The sequence below is a fragment of the Oncorhynchus clarkii genome, chromosome 14 (assembly GCF_045791955.1).
Source record: "Oncorhynchus clarkii lewisi isolate Uvic-CL-2024 chromosome 14, UVic_Ocla_1.0, whole genome shotgun sequence".
Taxonomy (NCBI): domain Eukaryota; kingdom Metazoa; phylum Chordata; class Actinopteri; order Salmoniformes; family Salmonidae; genus Oncorhynchus; species Oncorhynchus clarkii.
The window spans coordinates 1448209-1471033 of record NC_092160.1 but is presented as its reverse complement, the minus strand read 5'-3'; the positions used below and the strand labels follow the sequence as shown (position 1 = coordinate 1471033).

At 41.8% G+C, this 22825-nt stretch overlaps 1 pseudogene; it reads left to right on the top strand.

Moving 5' to 3' along the window:
* Positions 1–268: 268 nt before the first annotated feature.
* LOC139365781 (uncharacterized) lies at positions 269–22030 on the top strand (annotated as a pseudogene).
* The last annotated feature ends 795 nt before the right edge of the window (positions 22031–22825 follow it).

Below are 22825 nucleotides of genomic sequence, written 5' to 3'. Positions count from 1 at the left end.
AGGGCTCTAACTCCTCTAGCTCCACAATGAAATAGGGTGCAGGCCAGGCAGCAGGCTGCTATCCTGCTAGTCTGCCAGCTTAGTGGAGTCTGCCACTAGCACAGTCAGTGTAGTCAGCTCAGCTATCCCCATTGAGACCTTGTCTGTGCCTCGACCTGAGTTGGGCAAAACTAAACATGGCGGTGCTCACCTTAGCAATCTCACTAGGACAAAGACCTCCTCCATTCCTGTCATTATTGAAAGAGATCGTGATACCTCACATCTCAAAATAGGGCTACTTAATGTTAGATTCCTTACTTCAAAGGCAATTATAGTCAATGAATTAATCACTGATCATAATCTTGATGTGTTTGGCCTGACTGAAACATGGCTTAAGCCTGATTAATTTACTGTGTTAAATGAGGCCTCACCTCCTGGTTACAGTAATGACCATATCACCCTGTGCATCCCGCAAAGGCGGAGGTGTTGCTAACATTTACGATAGCAAATTTCAATTTACAAAAAAAAAGACGTTTTCGTTTTTTGAGCTTCTAGTCATGAAATCTATGCAGCCTACTCAATCACTTTTTATAGCTACTGTTTACAGGCCTCCTAGGCCATATACAGCGTTCCTCATTGAGTTCCCTGAATTCCTATCGGATCTTGTAGCCATAGTAGATAATATTCACATTTTTGGTGACTTTAATATTCACATGGAAAAGTCCACACACCCACTGCAAAAGGCTTTCTGAGCCATCATCGACTCAGTGGGTTTTGTCCAACATGTCTCTGGACCTACTCACTGTCACAGTCATACGCTGGACATAGTTTTGTCCCATTGAATACATGTTGTGGATCTTAATGTTTTTCCTCATAATCCTTGACTATCGGACCACCATTTTTTTACGTTTGCAATTGCAACAAATAATCTGCTCAGACCCCAACCAAGGAGCATCAAAAGTCGTTGTTACGGTTTTCTTCCGTCGAAAGAGAGGAGGGCAAATTGCAGCATGGTTATCTTCATACATCTTTAATAAAGACGATACAATACAAAACAATAAACGTAACGTGAAAAATCTAACCAGCCCTATCTGGTGCAAACAAACATGGAGACAGGAACAATCACCCATGAAACACTCAAAGAATATGGCTGCCTAAATATGGTTCCCAATCAGAGACAGCGATAAACACCTGCCTCTGATTGAGAACCACTCTAGGCAACCATAGACTTACCTAGACAACTCTACTATACCACAATCCCATAACCTACAAAAACCCCAAGACAAAACACACCACATAAATCACCCATGTCACACCCTGGCCTGACCAAAATAATAACAAAAACACAAAATACTAAGACCAGGGCATGACAGTCGTGCTATAAATTCACACACAACACAAAGATTCCATGATGCCCTTCCAGACTCTCTCTGCCTACCCAAGGACGTCAGAGGACAAAAATCAGTTAACCCCCTAACTGAGGAACGCAATACCCTAGATGCAGTTCCACCCCTAAAAACATTTCTCATAAGAAACTAGCTCCCTGGTATACAGAAAATACCCGAGCTCTGAAGCAAGCTTCCAGAAAATTTAAAGAAAAATGGTGCCACACCAAAATGGTGCCACACCAAACTGGAAGCCTTCCGACTAGCTTAGAAAGACAGTACTGTGCAGTATCGAAGAGCTCTTACTGCTGCTCGATCATCCTATTTTTCCAACTTAATTGAGGAAAATTAAGAATCCGAAATTTCTTTTTGATACTGTCGCAAAGCTAACTAAAACGAGGCATTCCCCAAGTGAGGATGGCCTTCATTTCAGCAGTAATAAATTCATGAACTTCTTTGAGGAAAAGATCATGATTATTAGAAAGCAAACTACGGAATCCTCTTTAAATCTGCGTATTCCATCAAAGCTCAGTTGTCCTGAGTATGCAAACTCTGCCAGGATCTAGGATCAAGAGAGACACTCAAGTGTTTTAGTACTATATCTCTTGACACAATGATGAAAATAATCATGGCCTCTAAACCTTCAAGCTGTATACTGGACCCTATTCCAACTAAACTACTGAAAGAGCTGCTTCCTGTGCTTGGCCCTCCTATGTTGAACATGATAAACGTCTCTCCATCCACCGGATGTGTACCAACCTCACTAAAAATGGCAATAATAAAGCCTCTCTTGAAAAAGCCAAACCTTGACCCAGAAAATATTAAAAACTATCGGCCTATATCGAATCCTCCATTCCTCTCAAAATCTGTCACTGCCTTCCTGAAGACAAACAATGTATAGATCTTGGTTTAGATCTTATCTGTCGGAAAGATATCAGTTTGTCTCTGTGAATGGTTTGTCCTCTGACAAATCAACTGTAAATGTTGATTTTCCTCAAGGTTCCATTTTAGGACCACTATTGTTTTCACTATATATTTTACCTCTTGGGGATGTCATTGGAAAACATAATGTTAACTTTATGCAGATGACACAAAGCTGTACATTTCAATGAAACTTGGTGAAGCCCCAAAATTGCCCTCGCTAGAAGCCTGTGTTTCAGACATAAGGAAGTGAATGGCTGCAAACTTTCTACTTTTTCTACTTTTAAACTCGGACAAAACAGAGATGCTTGTTCTAGGTCCCAAGAAACAAAGAGATCTTCTGTTGAAACTGGCAATTAATCTTAGTGGTTGTACAGTCGTCTCAAATTAAACTGTGAAGTACCTCGGCGTTACTCTGGACCCTGATCTCTCTTTTGACGAACATATCAGACTGTTTCAAGGACAGCTTTTTTCCATCTACGTAACATTGCAAAAATCAGAAACTTTCTGTCCAAAAATGATGCAGAAAAATGTATCCATACTTTTGTTACTTCTAGGTTAGACTACTGTAATGCTCTACTTTCCGGCTACCCGGATAAAGCACTAAATGAACTTCAGTTCGTGCTAATTACGGCTGCTAAAATCCTGACTAGAACCAAAAACTTTGATCATATTACTCCAGTGCTTGCCGCCCTACACTGGCTTCCTGTCAAGGCAAGGGCTGATTTCAAGGTTAAATGCAAACCTACAAAGCATTACATGGGCTTGCTACTACCTATCTCTCTGATTTGGTCATGCCGTACATAGCTACACATACGCTACGGTCACAAGACGCAGGCCTCCTAATTGTCCCTAGAATTTCTAAGCAAACAGCTGGAGGCAGGGCTTTCTCCTATAGATCTCCATTTTTTGGAATTGTCTGCCTACACATGTGAGAGATGCAAACGCGGTCTCAACTCTTCAGTGGGTCATAGGCTTGAGTGTGGGAGTGTGCCCAGGAGTGTGAAGGTGAACGGAAAGGCTCTGGAGCAACGAACCGCCCTTGCTGTCTCTGCCTTGTCGGTTCCCCTCTTTCCACTGGGATTCTCTGCCTCTAACCCTATTACAGGGGCTGAGTCACTGGCTTACTGGTGCTCTTTCATGCTGTCCCTAGGAGGGGTGCGTCACTTGAGTGGGTTGAGTCACTGATGTGATCTTCCTGTCTGGGTTGGTGTCCCCCCTTAGGTTGTGCAATGGCGGAGATCTTATATCCTTCCTGTTTGGCCCTGTCCCGGGGTATCATTGGATGGGGCCACAGTGTCTCCTGACCCCTCCTGTCTCAGCCTCCAGTATTTATGCTGCAGTAGTTTGTGTCGGGGGGCTAGGATCAGTTTGTTATATCTGGAGTACTTCTCCTGTCATATCCGGTGTCCTGTGTGAATTTAAGTATGCTCTCTTTAATTCTCTCTTCCTCTCTTTCTTTCTCTCTCTCGTACAACCAGAGCCCTAGGACCATTTCTCAGGACTACCTGGCATGATGACTCCTTGCTGTCCCCAGTCCACCTGGCCGTGCTGCTGCTCCAGTTTCAACTGTTCTGCCTGCGGCTATGGAATCCTGACCTGTTTACCGGACGTGCTATGTCCCAGATTTATTATTTGACCATGCTGGTCATTTATGAACATTTGAACATCTTGTGCCATGTTCTGTTATAAATCTCCAACGTGCACAGCCAGAAGAGGACTGGCCATCCCTCATAGCCTGGTTCCTCTCTAGGTTTCTTCCTAGGTTTTGACCTTTCTAGGGAGTTTTTCCTAGCCAACGTGCTTCAACACCTGCATTGCTTGCTGTTTGGGGTTTTAGGCTGGTTTTCTGTACAGCACTTTGAGATATCAGCTGATGTACGAAGGGCTATATAAATACATTTGATTTGATTTGATTCATGAAGGATCTCTATGTATTTCGCTCCGTTCATCTTTCCCCTCGATCCTGAGTAGTGTCCTGCCACCACCGTCCTCCAGACATGACATTTGGCATTCAGGCCAAAGAGTTCAGTCTTGAGTTTAGAGTTTAGTCACCAAGCAGGCTGTTATGTGCCTTTTACTGAGGAGTGGTTCTGTCCGGCCACTACCATTAAGGCCTGATTGATGGAGTGCTGCAGAGATGGTTGTCCTTCTGGTAATTTCACCCATCTCCACAGAGGAACTCTGGAGCTCTTCCAGAGTGACCATCGGGTTCTTGGTCACCTCCCTGACCAAGGCCCTTCTCCTTGATTGTTCCTGCGTGGCCAGCACTAGGAAGAGTCTTTGTGTTTCCAAACTTCTTCCATTAAAGAATGATGGAGGTGACTGTGTTCTTCGGGACCTTCAATGCTGCAGACCTTCCCCAGATATGGGCCCCGACACAATCCTGTCTCTGAGCTCTACAGACAATTCCTTTGACTTCATGGCTTGGTTTTTGCTCTGACAAGCACGGTCAACTGTGGGAAGTTATATAGACAGGTATGTGCCTTTCCAAATCATGCCCAATCAATTGAACTTACCACAGGTGGACTGTAGAAACAACTCAAGGATGATAAATGGGAACAGGATGCAGCTGAGTCTCATAGCAACGGATCTGAATACTTATGTAAATAAAGTTATTCTGTTTTAACTTCTCTATAAATCAGCAAACATTTCTAAAAACCTGTTTTTCGATTTGTCATTTTAGGGTTGAGATGATGGCTCCGGAGGTGATGGCTGCCGTTTTACATGCTCCTAACCAACTGTGCTTTTTTTTTTTTTTTTTTTTTTTGCGTTGTTTGTAACTTATTTTGTAACTTATTTTGTACATAATGTTGCTGCTACTGTCTCTTATGACTGAAAATAACTTCTGGACATCAGAACAGCTATTACTCACCTCGAACTGGAAAAAATATTTTTTCTTTAACGAGTCCGACGCAAAGGATATACTGCTTTCTCGGTAACGGGCCCAAATCACCGGCCCAAATTCATGAAGAAAATATGGGAAAAAAGGGGGCGGAGGTTGGTCTGCCTTCTGAGAATTCATAGGTGATTGACTAAACCCCCACTGAAATCCGTTCTACTGGCCAACGTGCAATCATTGGAAAATAAAAGATTATCCTACCAACGGGACAAAACTGTAATAAAAAAACGTAATATCTTATTTTTAATATAGAGCTGGATTTTCCATGCATTGGCAGGACAGAGAAGCTACGTCTGGTAAGACGAGGGGCGGGTGTGTGTGTCTTTGTCAATAAAAGCTGTTGTACAATGACTAATATTAAAGAAGTCTCAAGGTTTTGCTCGCCTGAGGTAGACCACACTATCTACCAAGAGAGTTCTCATCTATACTATCTCTAATTTGTATTTACCAACACAAACTGATGCTGGCACTCAGACCGCACTCAACCAGCTGTATAAGGCCATAAGTAAACAAGGAAATGTTCATCCAGAAGCGGCACTCCTAGTGGCTGTGGACTTTAATGCAGACAAACTTAAATCCTTTTTACCTCATTTCTACCAGCATGTCACATGTGCAACTAGAGGGGAAAGAACTCTATACCACCTTTACTCCACACACAGAGATGCATGCAAAGTTATCCTCCGCCCTCCATTTGGCAAATCTGACCATAATTATATCCTCCTGATATCTGCTTCCAAGCAAAAACTAAAGCAGGAAGTATCAGTGACTCGCTCAATAAAGAAGTGGTCAGATGATGCAAATGCTATGCTACAGGACTTTTTTGCTTACAAGCAAAAACTAAATAGGAAGTACCAGTGACTCGTTTAATACGGAAGTGGTGAGGTGACGCTACAGGACTGTTTTGCGAGCACAGACTGGAAGTTTTTCCGATATTCATCCAATAGCATTGAGGAGTATACCACCACAGTCATCGGCTTCATCAATAAGTGCACCGACGACATTTTCCCCATAGTGACCGTACATGCATATCTCAACCAGAAGCCATGATTACAGGCAACATCCGCATCGAGCTAAAAGCTAGAGCTGCCCATTTAAAGGAGCGGGACACTAATCCGGACGCTTATAAGAAATCCGCTATGCCCTCAGACAAACCATTATTACAGGATTAAGACTACACCGTCTCTGATGCTCGGCAGATGTGGCAGGGCTTGAAAACTATGATAGACTAGAAATGGGAAACCCAGCCGCAAGCTGCCCAGTGAAGCGAGCCTACCAGATGAGCTAAAAGCCTTTTATGCTCACTTCAAGGCAAGCACAAGCTGTTCCGGACGACTGTGTAATAACGCACTAGGTAGCCAATGTGAGCAAGAACTTTAAACAGGTCAACATTCACAAAACCACGGGGCCAGAAGGATTACCAGGACGTGTACTCAAAGCATGCGCGGACCAACTGGCAAGAGTTTTTACTTACATTTTCAACCTCTCCCTGACCGAGTCTATAATACCTACATGTTTCAAGCAGAGCACCATAGTCCCTGTGCCCAAGGAAGCGAAGGTAAACTGCCTAAATGATTACCCTCCGTAGCACTCACGTCAGTTGCCATGAAGTGCTTTGAAAGGCTGGTCATGGCTCTCATCAACAGCATCATTCTGGAAACCCTAAACCCACTCCAATTCACATTCCTCCCCAACAGATCCACAGATGACAAAATCTCAATTGCACTCCACACTGCCCTTTCCCTCCTGGACAAAAGGAACACCTATGTGAGAATGCTGTTAATTAACTACAGCTCAGTGTTCAACACCATAATGCCAATGAAGCTCATCACTAAGGTATGGACCCTGGGAATAAACACCTCGCTCTGCAACTGGATCATGGACTTCCTGACAGGCTGCCCCCATTTGGTAAGGTTAGGCAACAACACGTCTGCCACTCTGATCGTCAAAACTGGGGCCCCTCAGGGGTGTGTGCTTTGTCCCTTCCTGAACTCCCTGTTCACCCATGACTGCACAGCCAAACACGACTCCAACACCATCATTACATTTGCTGATCACCGACAACAATGAGACAGCCTATAGGGAGAAGGTCAGACACCTGGCAGTGTGGTGGCAGGACAACAACCTCTCCCTCAATGTGAGCAAGACAAATGAGCTGATCATGGACTACAGGAAAAGGGGGGCTGTCCAGGCCCCCATTAACATTGACGGGGCTGTAGTGGAGCAGGTCGAGAGTTTCAAGTTCCTTGGTGTCCACATCATCAACAAACTATCATGGTCCAAACACACCAAGACAGCCGTGAAGAGGGCACAACAACACCTTTCCCCCTCAGGAGACTCAAAAGGTTTGGCATCGGTCCCCATATCCTCAAAACGTTCTACAGCTGCACCATCAAGAGCATCCTGACCGGTTGCATCATCGCCTGGTATGGCAACTGCTTGGCATCGGATCGTAAGGCGCTACAGGGGAGAGAACAGTACAAATGTTCTCTCTGCTACCGCATGGCAAGCATTACCGGAGCGCGAAGTCTAGGACCAAAAGGCTCCTTAATCGCTTCTACCCCCAAGCCATAAGAGTGATGGAATAATTAATCAAATGGCCACCGGAATATTTACATTGACACCCCCTCCCTCCATTTGTTTTGCACACTGCTGCTACTCGCTGTTTATTATCAATGCATAGTCATTTCAACCCTACCTATAGTGCCTTGCGAAAGTATTCGGCCCCCTTGAACTTTGCGACCTTTTGCCGCATTTCAGGCTTCAAACATAAAGATATAAAACTGTATTTTTTTGTGAAGAATCAACAACAAGTGGGACACAATCATGAAGTGGAACGACATTTATTGGATATTTCAAACTTTTTTAACAAATCAAAAACTGAAAAATTGGAGGTGCAAAATTATTCAGCCCCCTTAAGTTAATACTTTGTAGCGCCACCTTTTGCTGCGATTACAGCTGTAAGTCGCTTGGGGTATGTCTCTATCAGTTTTGCACATCGAGAGACTGAAATGTTTTCCCATTCCTCCTTGCAAAACAGCTTGAGCTCAGTGAGGTTGGATGGAGAGCATTTGTGAACAGCAGTTTTCAGTTCTTTCCACAGATTCTCGATTGGATTCGGGTCTGGACTTTGACTTGGCCATTCTAACACCTGGATATGTTTATTTTTGAACCATTCCATTGTAGATTTTGCTTTATGTTTTTGATCATTGTCTTTTTGGAAGACAAATCTCCGTCCCAGTCTCAGGTCTTTTGCAGACTCCATCAGGTTTTCTTCCAGAATGGTCCTGTATTTGGCTCCATCCATCTTCCCATCAATTTTAACCATATTCCCTGTCCCTGCTGAAGAAAAGCAGGCCCAAACCATGATGCTGCCACCACCATGTTTGACAGTGGGGATGGTGTTTTCAGCTGTGTTGCTTTTACGCCAAACATAACGTTTTGCATTGTTGCCAAAAAGTTCAATTTTGGTTTCATCTGACCAGAGCACCTTCTTCCACATGTTTGGTGTGTCTCCCAGGTGGCTTGTGGCAAACTTTAAACGACGCTTTTTATGGATATCTTTAAGAAATGGCTTTCTTCTTGCCACTCTTCCATAAAGGCCAGATTTGTGCAATATACGACTGATTGTTGTCCTATGGACAGAGTCTCCCACCTCAGCTGTAGATCTCTGCAGTTCATCCAGAGTGATCATGGGCCTCTTGGCTGCATCTCTGATCAGTCTTCCCCTTGTATGAGCTGAAAGTTTAGAGGGACAGCCAGGTCTTGGTAGATTAGCAGTGGTCTGATACTCCTTCCATTTCAATATTATCGCTTGCACAGTGCTCCTTGGGATGTTTAAAGCTTGGGAAATCTTTTTGTATCCAAATCCAGCTTTAAACTTCTTCACAACAGTATCTCGGACCTGCCTGGTGTGTTCCTTGTTCTTCATGATGCTCTATGCGCTTTTAACGGACCTCTGAGACTATCACAGTGCAGGTGCATTTATACGGACACTTGATTACACACAGGTGGATTGTATTTATCATCATTGGTCATTTAGGTCAACATTGGATCATTCAGATATCCTCACTGAACTTCTGGAGAGAGTTTGCTGCACTGAAAGTAAAGGGGCTGAATAATTTTGCAGGCCCAATTTTTCAGTTTTTGATTTGTTAAAAAAGTTTGAAATATCCAATAAATGTCGTTCATGATTGTGTCCCACTTGTTGTTGATTCTTCACAAAAAAATACAGTTTTATATCTTTATGTTTGAAGCCTGAAATGTGGCAAAAGGTCGCAAAGTTCAAGGGGGCCGAATACTTTCGCAAGGCACTGTACATGTACAAATTACCTCGACTAACCTGTACCCCCGCACATTGATTCAGTCTTGGTACCCACTGTATATAGCGTTGTTATTTTATTGTATTACTTTTTTTGAGTATTTTTTACTTTAGTTTGTTTGGTAAATATTTGCTTAACTCTTTATTGAACTGCACTGTTGGTTAAGAGCTTGTAAGTAAGCATTTCTGTCACGGACCCTCACGGTACTGTTGCTCATTCCGTGCACCAGTTCCGGAGGTCAACGTTACCGACCTCTAGGAGTCATTGAACTCTTTCATTATGCACATCTGGTTCCCATTCCCCCTGATTAGTAATTGTATATATATGGTTCCTCTGTTCACCATTGTCTTGTCGGTAATTGTTCCCATGTCCGTTGGTGTTGTGAGTACCTGTGCTTTATTGTTTCGGCTTTTGTGCTGCATGTATTATGTACTCACTATTACGGGTCTCGTCCTGTGTAGTATTTTGCAATTGTTGTTACGGGTCTCGTGCCATCTATTTATTAGTGGTTTTACTCGCTCTTTTGTTTGGGACGTACCCTGTGTTTTTGTATACAAATTTGTTTTGGGCTTCGTAGCCCGTGCCTTTTCATGGCACAAGCTACGAAGGGAAAATATTAATTTGATACATTTTCGAATAAGGCTGTAACATAAAAATATCTGGAATATTTCAAGGGGTTTGAATACTTTTTGAATGCACTGACAGTCACTCAATTAGCCATGTCAGCTAACATTTTTTTTGACTGGGAAGTTAGTCTAGCCAGCTATCTAAACTTGTAGGAAATCATGGCCGAATACCGATAGGATTAGTTGATTTCTCTGTCACTCCGAAACTCTGCTCTAATACAGTTGAATAGCAGATGTCTTCTGTGTAATTTCTGAGGGCTTAGCCAATGGCTAACTTTAACTAGCTCGATTTTTCTTCCCAGAGACCACCAAAGTAATATCCTAATTAGATGGAATCAGAATATCATTTAAATGATATAAAAGATTAAATAGAAATTAAAACGACATTTTAATTTCAAATGTGTAATCATTTTATAAATCCTTAGGCCTTCTCTGAATTTGTAGAAGGTACTAATAGTTCCCCACTGGTTTATTATAACTGGTTATGAAATACATGTAAATGTTACTGTCTAATTACTAATCCAATCTGCATATTTTATGTATAACACCTGCATTATACTTCTGATTTCAACAGTCTATTGTTTCTCTTTTACTGGATACATTACTGGGAAATTATTAAACGTTGTAAGGACGAAAGGAGGTACATCTAACCACAGGGAAAGACAAATAATATAGCAGAGTGCCATTGTCAATGTTTTAGGCCAGCATCAAAAGTACAGAATGCTCTCAATATAACTTCAAAACATGCTTTGCATTAAAAACAAAATATACTGTTAGAGAACTTGCGCTAAAGGCTACATGTTTGTTTTGTTCCTGTTGTTGGCTGTAGCCTCTCTTTCCACCATGTTCCTCTTCATCAGCTAACACGATTAATGCATTACTAATCTACTTGGAAAAACACACTAATATGATGAACATCTCCTGTCACAGTTTGGCAACAAAATAATGTTGATTTTTGTGCTAAGTGCTGACTTCGTTCCAGAGACAGTTCACTATTGAGTTATTTTCCACTTAGCAGAATATGAAGATTTGGCATTGAAAGGACATGGTGGATGAGAGCTAAACTGAGTCAAATCTACCAAAATAAAGTTCCAAGTTAAACTAATAGGAAGGGAAATGCAGGCCAACCAAGGACATGGACTTGTGAAATCCAATGCACACCCAGTTCTTAGAAAACAAACCAGCTTTAAATCATTGCTGTTCTGATTAAATATCAAACTTCTATAAATAACTTGTTCATTAATCTACACCAAGCTGTAGTTGAAAGGATGGGGATGTCTGTAGCTGTTGTGTTCTATAAGAGGAGTGGATGTTGGGTTTTATCTGAAGCTAATGACTATGTTAAACCGCTAATGAAGGTTTTTGTTCCAGATGGACAAACATTGTGTGGAAACCTGATTTGTGGGCTGTCACATATGTTTACTTCTTCTCTTGTCACAAAATTATAAACAACACTGCATGGCTACACATTGCTCAAGTCCCAATTCTGGTATTATTAACTCTGGGTATACTTGGGTCTCCTTGTTATATCATCTAACCTTTTTTTCACGTGGTGCACATACTAATATAATTCAAATTAATAATAATCATCCAATATACTTATTTTTAGATGTGCTTGCTGAATGCAATAACAACTTTAGAAATCTTACATACTTCTTATTCTCCTTCTGCTAGTACCTGTAGCTAGCCTCGCAAAGCCCCCTGATCTCATAATTCCATATATGGTTCGCTGCACGGATACAGTCTGGCAGTGCTGTGATTCAAACTGTTTGAACTAGGGGCATTGCAATGGGCGATGAGCAAAATTATTTTGCATGCGATTTGATCAACCTTCAACCAGACCAACAAACTATATGATGAAGTTCCAGAGCACCGTTTCTGTACATGCGTCTGTTCTATGTATGTTAACAACATCACTGCTAGCAGCAGTTGACAAGCAAACAGATCAGTGTAACTAACTAGTTAGAGTGTATGTACATGATTCTTGCCGTCTTTCATGACAATATGCGCATAAAAGGCACCTTAGCGAACATCCAACAAATGCAGCAAATTAATTAGTTTTTATGAATTACTAATATAATTAAGATTAACATTGTCTCAAGTTCCAGAACCATCAATCAGAATTTACATCAAGTGCCATTGCTTGGTTGGTAGAGTAGAACAGGATTTCACCATTTTTAAAAGATGTCAAGAAGCAGAAGAAAACAAGTTCCAGTTTCGAACCAACAACTTCAACAGCTGACAAACGGTACCGAGAGCCAACACCTTCAAAGACCCCAAGGGCTCTAAAAAAGTTGTCCTAATCCCCCAACTTCAGTTTGGACCAAGTTGTCAAGGCCATCCATCCGGTCTAGTCTGACAGGGGTACAGTAAATTGCATGCTGCTGTGAAACCGAACACACTGCAAAGTTAATCTGCTCAATGTGGGACTTTCATGATTTCAACAGTAATTAAAAAATATTACAGCTAAAATCTACACAATGATTCTAGATGAATACCACTTCAGTAGCCGACAACGCTATTACATCTTGTCAGTCCAAATCCAACATTGTCCATTTCAGTTTTTTTGTTCTCATTTGAGTATATGTAGATGTACTATGCTTCTATAGACTATTTAAATATCATGTCAATCGAATGGACTGTCAGCCCTTGCATCTTTGTGTATATGTGTTTGAGATTGGTTAAATTTCTCAGTGGCTGGCTGCATGATTTTGTTGAAAACAATGCATTTCAAACTTATTTAAAACAGTCTCATTTTTGAGAGGAGAGCAGTTCTCATAAAGGGAACTTTATTGCCAGAACACATATGTGAATGAGGTGGTTTTCTGTCCACGCTAACCATCACAAATGTTAACTTGGAGTAAAACCAATGAGTCACTGTGAGGCACTCCAGGATGAAGTTTGCCCTAGGTACAGATCTAAAATCAGGTCCCCCTCCCTTAATCGTAACCTTAACCATTACTGTGGGAAAAGCAAATCTGAACCAAGATCAGTGTCTAGGCGCAAATGTACCCTACCCCTGCCCAAGCAGGAGGGAGGAGGGGGGGAGGGGGCAGATAAGATTACTACATCTGATTGGATAGTTGGGAATGTCAACATTTCTTGGGGAAAGTGAGGTTACAGCTAGGAGCCAAAGTTTAAGACCCTTAGAATGTCTCTAGGTTTGGGGATGGACAGTGGAGTGAGGTGTTAGATGGTGAAGATGAGAGAGGGACAGCAACACCTTGTGGCATTCCCAACACAGTATGTCACAGCATACAAAATGCATGTCAGTATGTGTAGTTAATCACAATGTTAAGCACATTATGAGACATTTAAGACTAATTCATTGATAATGCCTTTGAAGCCAGTGTTTGGAGGATATATTGGCACGGGAATTGTTAGGCTCAAGATTTTTATTTATTTATTTTATTTAATTTCACCTGTATTTAACCAGGTATGCTAGTTGAGAACAAGTTCTCATTTACAACTGCGACCTGGCCAAGATAAAGCAAAGCAGTTCGACAACAACACAGAGTTACACATTGAGTAAACAAACATACAGTCAATAATACAGTCGAAAGGTATATATATATACAGTGTGTGCAAATGAGGTAAGATAAGGGAGGTAAGGCAATAAATAGGTCATGGTGGCAAAGTAATTACAATATACCAATTAAACGCTGGAGTGAATAGATGTGCAGAATATGAATGTGCAAGATAAATAAATAAATAAATGCAGTATTGGGATGAGGTAGTTGGATGGGCTATTTACAGATGGGCTATGTACAGGTGCAGTGATCTGTGAGCTGCTCTGACAGCTGGTGCTTAAAGCTAGTGAGGGAGATATGAGTCTCCAGCTTCAGTGATTTTTGCAGTTAGTTCCAGTCATTGGCAGCAGAGAACTGCAGAGAACTATGGATAACTTACAGTCACGTCAAAAAGTGCAGCCAGAATAACAGCAAGAACATTAGAACATTTGTTCACTCGTCAGGATACTTTTGTTCAGAGGAGCCTGCTGGAGCGCGTGCTACGGGTGGGTGCTGCTATGGTGACCAGTGAGCTGAGATAAGGTGGTGATTTACCTAGCAAAGACTTGTAGATGACCTGGAGCCAGTTGGTTTGGTGACGAAAATGAAGCGAGGGCCAGCCAACAAGAGCGGTAGGTCGCAGTGGTGGGTAGTATAAGGGGCTTTGGTGACAAAACGGATGGCACTGTGATAGATTGCATCCAATTTATTGAGTAGAGTGTTGGAGGCTATTTTGTAGATGACATCGCCAAAGTCGAGGATCAGTAGGATGGTCAGTTTTACGAGGGTATGTTTGGCAGCAGTGAAGGACAGTGAAGGAAGGATGCTTGTTGTGGATGCTTGTTGTGAAATAGGAAGCCAATTCTACGTTTAATTTTGGATTGGACATGCTTTATGTGAGTCTGGAAGGACAGTTTACAGTCTAGCCAGACATCTAGGAGTTGTCGACATATTCTAAGTCAGAACCGTCCAGAGTAGTGATGCTGGACGGGCGCGCAGGTGCGGGCAGCGATTGGTTGAAGAGCATGCATTTAGTTTTACTTGTTTTTAAGAGCAGTTGGAGGCCACGGAAGGAGAGTTGTATGGCACTGAAGCTCGTCTGGAGGATACCACAGTGTCCAAAGATTGGCCAGAAGTTAACAGAATGGTGTCGAGGGCCGGCCAACAGTGCCAATATATTCTCCAAACTCCGGCTTCGAGGGCATTATCACTTTTATACAACGGGTTAACAACATTTTCAAATAATGATTTATTAAAAATTATATTTTTATAAAAATGTTATTTTGATGAATTTGTTAATTCTATCGCTTTGGTTACTAGAGACAAGACTCAGTCGTTCAGTCTTTTTGTTCTGTATCTATGGACGCAAGCCAGTCATTCATTCTAAATGTTCCATTGCCATACTTGCTGACATCATTCTTATCCCTTGCTTGCTAGCTAGCCAAATACGGATAACGTAGAGTAATGTAGGATATGTAAACATTATTAAAGTGGCCAGAGATTTGAGTCTGTATGTTGGCAGCAGCCTCTCTATGTTAGTGATGGCTGTTTTACAGTCTGATGGCCTTGAGGTAGAAGCTATTGTTCAGTCGCTCTGAAGCACCTGTACTGACCTCGCCTTCGGGATGATAGCGGAGTGAACAGGCAGTAGCTCGGGTGGTTGTTGTTTTGATAATCTTTTTGGCCTTCCTGTGACATTGGGTGCTGTAGGTGTCCTGGAGGGAAGGTAGTTTACACCTGGTGATGCGTTGCGCAGACCTCACTACCCTTTGGAGAGCCTTGCGGTTGAGGGCGGTGCAGTTGGCGTACCAGGTGGTGATACAGCCCAACAGGATGCTCTTGATTGTGAAATTTGACAAGACAAATTTCTTCAGCCTACTGACATTGATGAGGCACTGTTGCGCCTTCTTCACCACACTGTCTGTGTGGGTGGGCTATTTCAGTTTGTCTGTGATGTGTACGCCAAGGAACTTAAAACGTTCCACCTTCTCCACTGCTGTCCTGTCGATGTGGATAGAGGGGTGCTACCTCTGCTGTTACTTGAAGTCCCACTACTGTTGTGTCGTCTGCAAACTTGATGATTGAATTGCAGGCATGCATGTCCACACAGTCATGGGTGAACATGGAGTACAGGAGGGGGCTGAGCACGTACCATTGTGGTGCCGCAATGTTGAGGATCAGCGAAGTGGAGATGTTGTTTCCTACCTTCACCACCTGGGGGCGGCCCGTCAGGAAGTACAGGACCCAGTTGCACAGGGTCGGGTTGAGACCCAGGGCCTCAAGCTTAATGATGAGCTTGGAGGGTACTTTGGTGTTGAATGCTGAGCTATGGTCAATGAACAGCATTCTTACATAGGTATTCCTCTTGTCCAGATGGGATAGGGCAGTGTTCAGTGTGATGGCGGTTGCATCATCTGTGGACCTATTGGGGCAGTAAGCAAATTGAAGTGGGTCTAGGGTGACAAGTAAGGTGGAGGTGATTTTATCCTTGACTAGTCTCTCCAAGCACTTCTTGGTGACAGAAGATTTGACTATGAATGTGTTATTTTAAAAAAAAGGATATGCTTATTTTGGGGAATTTAAATCCATGTATTACTTTTTTTATGTACGAAAAATCGGTCCCACTTGTGTGCTGCGCATTTTGGTTTTTAGTGAGAGGTGACTTGCTACAAAAGGTTAATAAAAGTTTATTGTTTATTTTTATCAATTCCATTACCCTCGTTGGTGCTTTTAGGGGTCAAAATATACTGAGTGTACAAAATAATAGGAATATGACACAGGCTGAACAGGTGAATCCTATCATTCCTTATTGGTATCACCTGTTAAATCCACTTCAATGTGTGTAGATGAAGGGGATGAGATGAAAATCATAATTTCGTTAATTGAGACATTGATTGTGTATATGCCATTCAGAGGGTGAATGGGCAAGACAAAATATTGAAGTGCCTTTGAAAGGGTTATGGTAGTAGATTCCAGGGGCACCGGTTTGAGTGTGTCAAGAGCTGCAACGCTACTGGGTTTTTCACACTCTGCAGTTTCCCCTGTGTATCAAGAATGGTCCACCTCCCAAAGGACATCCAGCCAACTTGACACAACTGTGGGAAGTATTGGCGTCAGCATGGGCCAGCATCCCTGTGGAATGCTTTCGAAACCTTGTAGAGTCCATGCTCTGACGAATTGAGGCTGTTCTGAGGACAAAAGGAGGTGCTTCTAATGTTTTGTACACTCAGTGTATGTTGGTGCTTTTAGGGTTAAAGCTTTGTGTTTTCTATTTTTTAGGCTGACACTCTATTTGGAAGTCAGTCAGACCTCTGCTATGCCCTACTATCCCCTGCTCCGTGTAGAGTACTAGTGAAGAGGTGATAAATTAGCTCTGATGCTGGAAATCTGGATTGTCTGGAGTTTATAAATGAGCACTGCAGTGCAGAGAGGATGATGACACTGCAGAAACTGGCCACGGGGACAATGTTAAACCATTGCTATATTAGCACTAATGGATACAATGGCTGGGATAATCATGGGTATTTCAGCGACAGACAGTGGGCCTGGTTGATAGTGCAAACTCAGGTAACACTGGCTATTTCAGTAGTGCTGATTGTGGTGACCATGGAAACCCTGGGTAATTGAGTGGTACAAAAAAAAGAAGATGGGGACAATGCTGCCTAATGAATAACTGTTTGCTGCATTACATTTGCTTCTCTTGTACTCTCTTATCCTTTTGCAGGGTATCCCAGGTCCAGATTTTTTAATCTAATTTAAACTAAGCCATTTGTGACCTGGCAATGGATCTCAGGTCTGAACTCAAAACAGAAGGATGTACTATTGATTGGATTTTTAGAAGGCTCTTCCTGGTAAAATAGTTGATGTATCTCTGTTTCCGCACAAGCCAGTTGCATTTCAATGACTCAATCGCTGCTGAACAAACAGGTACAAGCAAAGAGCCATTTTAAGTGAACAAACGGGAAAATTAATGAATTGGGGAGTCAAGTTTTGTCGCTATGATCTGCCTAGGGCCTTTTATACATGTAAAGGTCAACCTATCAAACAACAAGTTATCAGGTAATGGTTTTTTTTCTGCATACCTTAATTCTTGCTCCTACTTGAGACGCAGACGTCTCAAGTAGGCACCTGGAAATGCAAATGCGCTACGCTAAATGCTAAATGTACTCGTTAAAACTCCAACGTTCATTAAAATATACATGCAGGGTATTGAATTAAAGCTACACTCGTTGTGAATCTAGCCAACAAGTCAGATTTTTAAAATGCTTTTCGGCGAAAGCATGAGAAGCTATTATCTGATAGCATGCAACACCCCAAAATGCCTGAAGGCGACGTAAACAAAATAATTAGCGTAGCCGGCGCTACACAAAAACGCAGAAATAAAATATAAAACATTCATTACCTTTGATGATATTCTTTGTTGGCACTCCTATATGTCCCATAAACATCACAAATTGGTCTTTTTCCCGATTTAAATCCGTCCATGAATGCCCAAAATATCCATTTGTATAGCCTGTCTGCATCACGAAAAAAGCTCTCTTCCAACACGCAACGTCATGTTTAAAAATTATATAAGTTGCCTATATTCTTTGACAAAACACTTCAACCTACTTTTATAACCCAACTTTAGGTATTTGTAAACGTTAATAAGCGATCAAATTGATCACTGGGCGATCTGTATTCAATAGCAGCTACAAAAGAAAACAGTGTCCATTTTTCAATCTTCCAAAATCGATTGAGGTAGGCTGGATGGAATCACGGATCTATTGGTAATGTCTCAAAGGATTTTTGTCAATGAAAATGACGAAGCTGTAGGAATTGCATCCGTCTCCATATTACATTTGGTTTCCTTTAAATAATCCATGAAAGGGGCGCATGGATACTTTTTTCAGATTTCAGTGACCAGTTTTTCTTGCGCTTTTCGATGAAACACACGCTCTGTTATAGTCACAGCCGTGATTTAACCAGTTTTAGAAACTTCAGAGTGTTTTCTATCCACACATACTAATCATATGCATATACTATATTCCTGGCATGAGTAGCAGAACGCTGAAATGTTGCGCGATTTTTAACAGAATGTTCGAAAAAGGAGGGGGTAGGATAAAGAGGTTAACCCCAACGCTACTAATCAATCAAATGTATTTATAAAGCCCTTTTTACATCAGCCCATGCTATACAGAAACCCAGCCTAAAACAAAAAACAGCAAGCAATATAGAGGCACGGTAGCTAGGAAAACCTCCCTAGAAAGGTAGGAACCTAGGAAGAAACCTAGAGAGGAACCAGGCTCTGAGGGGTGGCCAGTCCCCTTCTGGCTGTGCCGTGTTGAGATTATAACATTACATGGCCAAGATGTTCAAACGTTCATAGATGACCAGCAGGGTCAAAAAATAATAATAATAATAATCACAGTGGTTGTAGAGGGTGCAACAAGTCAGCACCTCAGGAGTAAATGTTAGTTGGCTCTTCATAGCCAAGCATTCAGAGTTAGAGACAGAGAGAGTCGAAAACAGCCGGTCCGGGACAAGGTAGCACGTCCTGTGAACAGATCAGGGTTCCATAGCCACAGGCAGAACAGTTGAAACTGGAGCAGTAGCACGACCAGGTGGACTGGGGACAGCAAGGAGTCATCAGGCCAAGTAGTCCTTAGGCATTGATATAACCCCACCCACTTTGTTAAAGCAAAGCCCCTACACTCTATTCTGCTTTTGGACTTTTTATGTTTTGCATTGTTTTGGACAGCAATTATAGGGATTTTTTATTATTATGCTGCAATCTGAAAGGCACAGGGGAATATTGGGCAGGTATTTCCCCAGGAAGAGATGGATTAAATAATATTTATCCTTTGATTAAATTGGGTTGAGGAAAATAACCGCTCAAGGGAAGGCAGAATGAGTTATAGAACAATGCTTCAACTTGACCTCTACACCTGCAACCACAATGTTTAATCTCTGTCAGAAGTAAGTAGGTCACCATTTTTTATGAAAATAATGTTGAAGTCAGGGTACATTCTGAAATGCTACTGACCCATTTCTGCATAAGCATATTTATTGCTTTGAGCTATTGCAAAAAACAAAAATGCTTTGTTTATGCATCTGTCTTAAATGTAAAGCAAGGGGTTTCCCATATATTAGATATGATTTTATAGAAATAGGTACACTTTTTCCAGGAGCCATAGGCCACACTTCAAAATGTTAGGTGTTCATTTTCAGGAAATTAATCTACAGTACACCCAAAACAGGTTCATAGTGAATGGCAGAGCTTGCATAAAATGTCAAATATGATAATTAAAGAAAACTTTGTATCCGAAAGGTTGGGGAAATAATTACAATATATATTTTTTTTACATAAAAGTTGATAACTGACTATCTCCATTCAGAGTAGATAGGCCACCTGGGAAAGGTCATAATCAGAGCTGGCATGATAACAGACACTTATAAATTATTGTCTTTGGCACTGCCATTTGAATGTTCCTCCTCTGGCAGTCAGATAGTAGCAGTGAGAAGTTTCACAAGCAATATTCTGATATAGGCTGTTGGCTAATGTCTATGGAGCAATTTGAAGTTGCTCTTCAACAGTCAGATCCAAAATTATTGACACCATTGATAAAGATGAGCGAGAAAGACTATGTGCTCTGTTTCTGGCTGGTGTTAAAGCCATCACAATTGTCAAATGCACACAGATAAATTACCTAAATGACCAATTCTTCTTCGTTTCCCTTAGACCGCTCAAGGATAGAGTACCTCATAACGTTAACCTCTCAACAGTCCGCCATCTGCCTGAGGAGTTAGTAGTGGAAGTACGGAAGGTGTTTGATTTTCAGTTGTCCGGTGCGAGAGGCTGCTCTTAAGCTGCTCCAGCTACATCAAGTCTCCCATAGTGTGGCAGACTACGCAGTGGACTATTTAGCTAAAGAATCCCTGTGTTGTGGGGGCAAGTGTGAGACTGGGGTTCAGTTCCCCGATGGGAAGGAAGGAGTCTTGTATTCTTGTAAATAAGAACTTGTTCTTAACTGACTTCCTAGTTAAATAAGAGCATAATATTTCTACACCATTTTAGTCTAACCAATACCCTAACGGAGATTCAGTGAAAATAAAATCTCATTAATTTATCAAGACCAGTCTTAAAGCAGCGTGAAATGGTGCTAAAATAGTTGTAGGCTATTGCTTCTAACTTCAATATGCTCTTTAACCTTTTCACACGTTCCAACATACGGGTGTGATCATTCTACAGTGGTCCCTGTACTTTACGATGAAACCGTTGTAATTAGAACGCTTATTTCGAATGCTTATTTAAAACGCCAGCTTCGAATGATGCAACAATCAGCATTTGAGCTGGTCACTATTTTCTCAGAAACATTTTCCACAAAACACAGTCCTTACAAAGTTATGTCCAGAATGTGAGCAGTTTACTTTGCATGCAATGTTCAGACATTAACAGAAGTATCTATAGCATAACACAATCATCCAAACTGGAAAAATGTAGGCTACATTTGTCCTAACGCTATAGGAAAGATTGATGTAACACAAGCAGTCATATTTTTATAACTCTTGGCTGACATAAACTACAATATGAATTAGCTAATAGCAATTACTATTTATAATTAAACATCACGGGTGAGCTCACCATTGATCAAAATAATTGCATAAAAAATCTAAAGTTATCCGATCGGTAGTTTCTGTGCGCTGCCATGCTTTTCTTCTCACAGAAACCAAGATGACTTTGCTCTGTTCATAATATGCATGTAGAAGAGGGTGTGTCGTCTACCATCATTGACATCCCACCATTCACTTCCGGAAGTCCTCAAAAAATGAGTGAACCCTTACTCACCTCATTTTGTCACAACATCTCTGGTCCGACAAACGATTACGTGAAATCCAGAATGTGTTGTATGTCAACAAACATGGCTCCACGCACAGCTGTAATTAGCACATAATATGTGCCCATTACAATCTATGCAAGAATTGGAATGCATGATTTGTCACTGGAACTTGAAAACGTGAATAAAACAGTAAATATATAAATAATTGCCACACAAAAAAATGTCTGATAGTGATTTATTGATACAAGTGGCACGTGTCAGCAGTCAATCACGTAACCTCTCACTCTGAGCCATTCAGTGTTGTTGTTTATGTATGTAGCTAGTGAGCTAAGCTGTAGCATTAGCAATGTCTTCCAAAAGGAGACAACTCACAAATACGGAAATTCTGGAGATTTCTAAAACTTCTGACAATGAGTCGGAGTGAATGTCAGGAATCAGATTCTGACAGTGACAGTGAAGAGCTGCCCCCTAACCTTGTAGCCATTGAGAACCCTGAATCTGAGGACCCCTTGTCCACTGACGAAGTCCCAGGTCCCTTTGACATTCTGGTGGTGATGGAGGCAGACTGACAATGGATGAAGTACAGGAGTTCTATGGTAGATGGAAGGCCACCAGCCATTTCACCCCTCCTGGCCCTGCAGTTTGCTTTGATCAGTCCCAGTATGGAGTGCAATGCCCCTTGCCATTTCCATCTGAGGCAGAGTGCTTCAAGTTGTTTCTGACAGAGGAGCTGGTGGGAGACATAGAAGAGACCAATCGCTATGCCTTGGAGCTGCTGTAGAAGAGAGCGCCAGGAGTGTGGTGGGGGGGGGGGGGGACTCGCTAAATCGGTGACAACCACAATTAGTGAAATGTATACCTTCCTCGTGACAGTCCTTCTCATGGGGATAGTAAAGAATAACTGAATCATAGACCCTATGTTTGCAACTCCCTTCTTTGTCACCCTCTTTTCCCAAGACCGCCTTCTTGTTTTGCCGCGATGTCTGCATTTTGTCAACAATGCTACTGCCATCAGAAATGACCCGTTATACAAAATAAGACATGTACTTACCAGCCTGACATCAGCATTTGGTCGGGTCTTCGTGCCATACAAGGACCTATAGACTGGGGAGGTCCCATCCTCTATTGTAGCAAAATACAGAGAGGTGTTGGTAAAGGTATATTGTCCTGCTAATAGCCCATAATAGGCTATTATAATACTGTACATGGTGTCCAGGTCAGGATAACCAAAACATTTATTTTTTAAAGACTATCAAAGAATGTTGATACTTATTTATTTTGATCCAAAGCCATGACTGAGTAAGTCCTTCAGCTTTATGTTGGTTTTTATTTTTATTTCGCCTTTATTTAACCAGGTAGGCCAG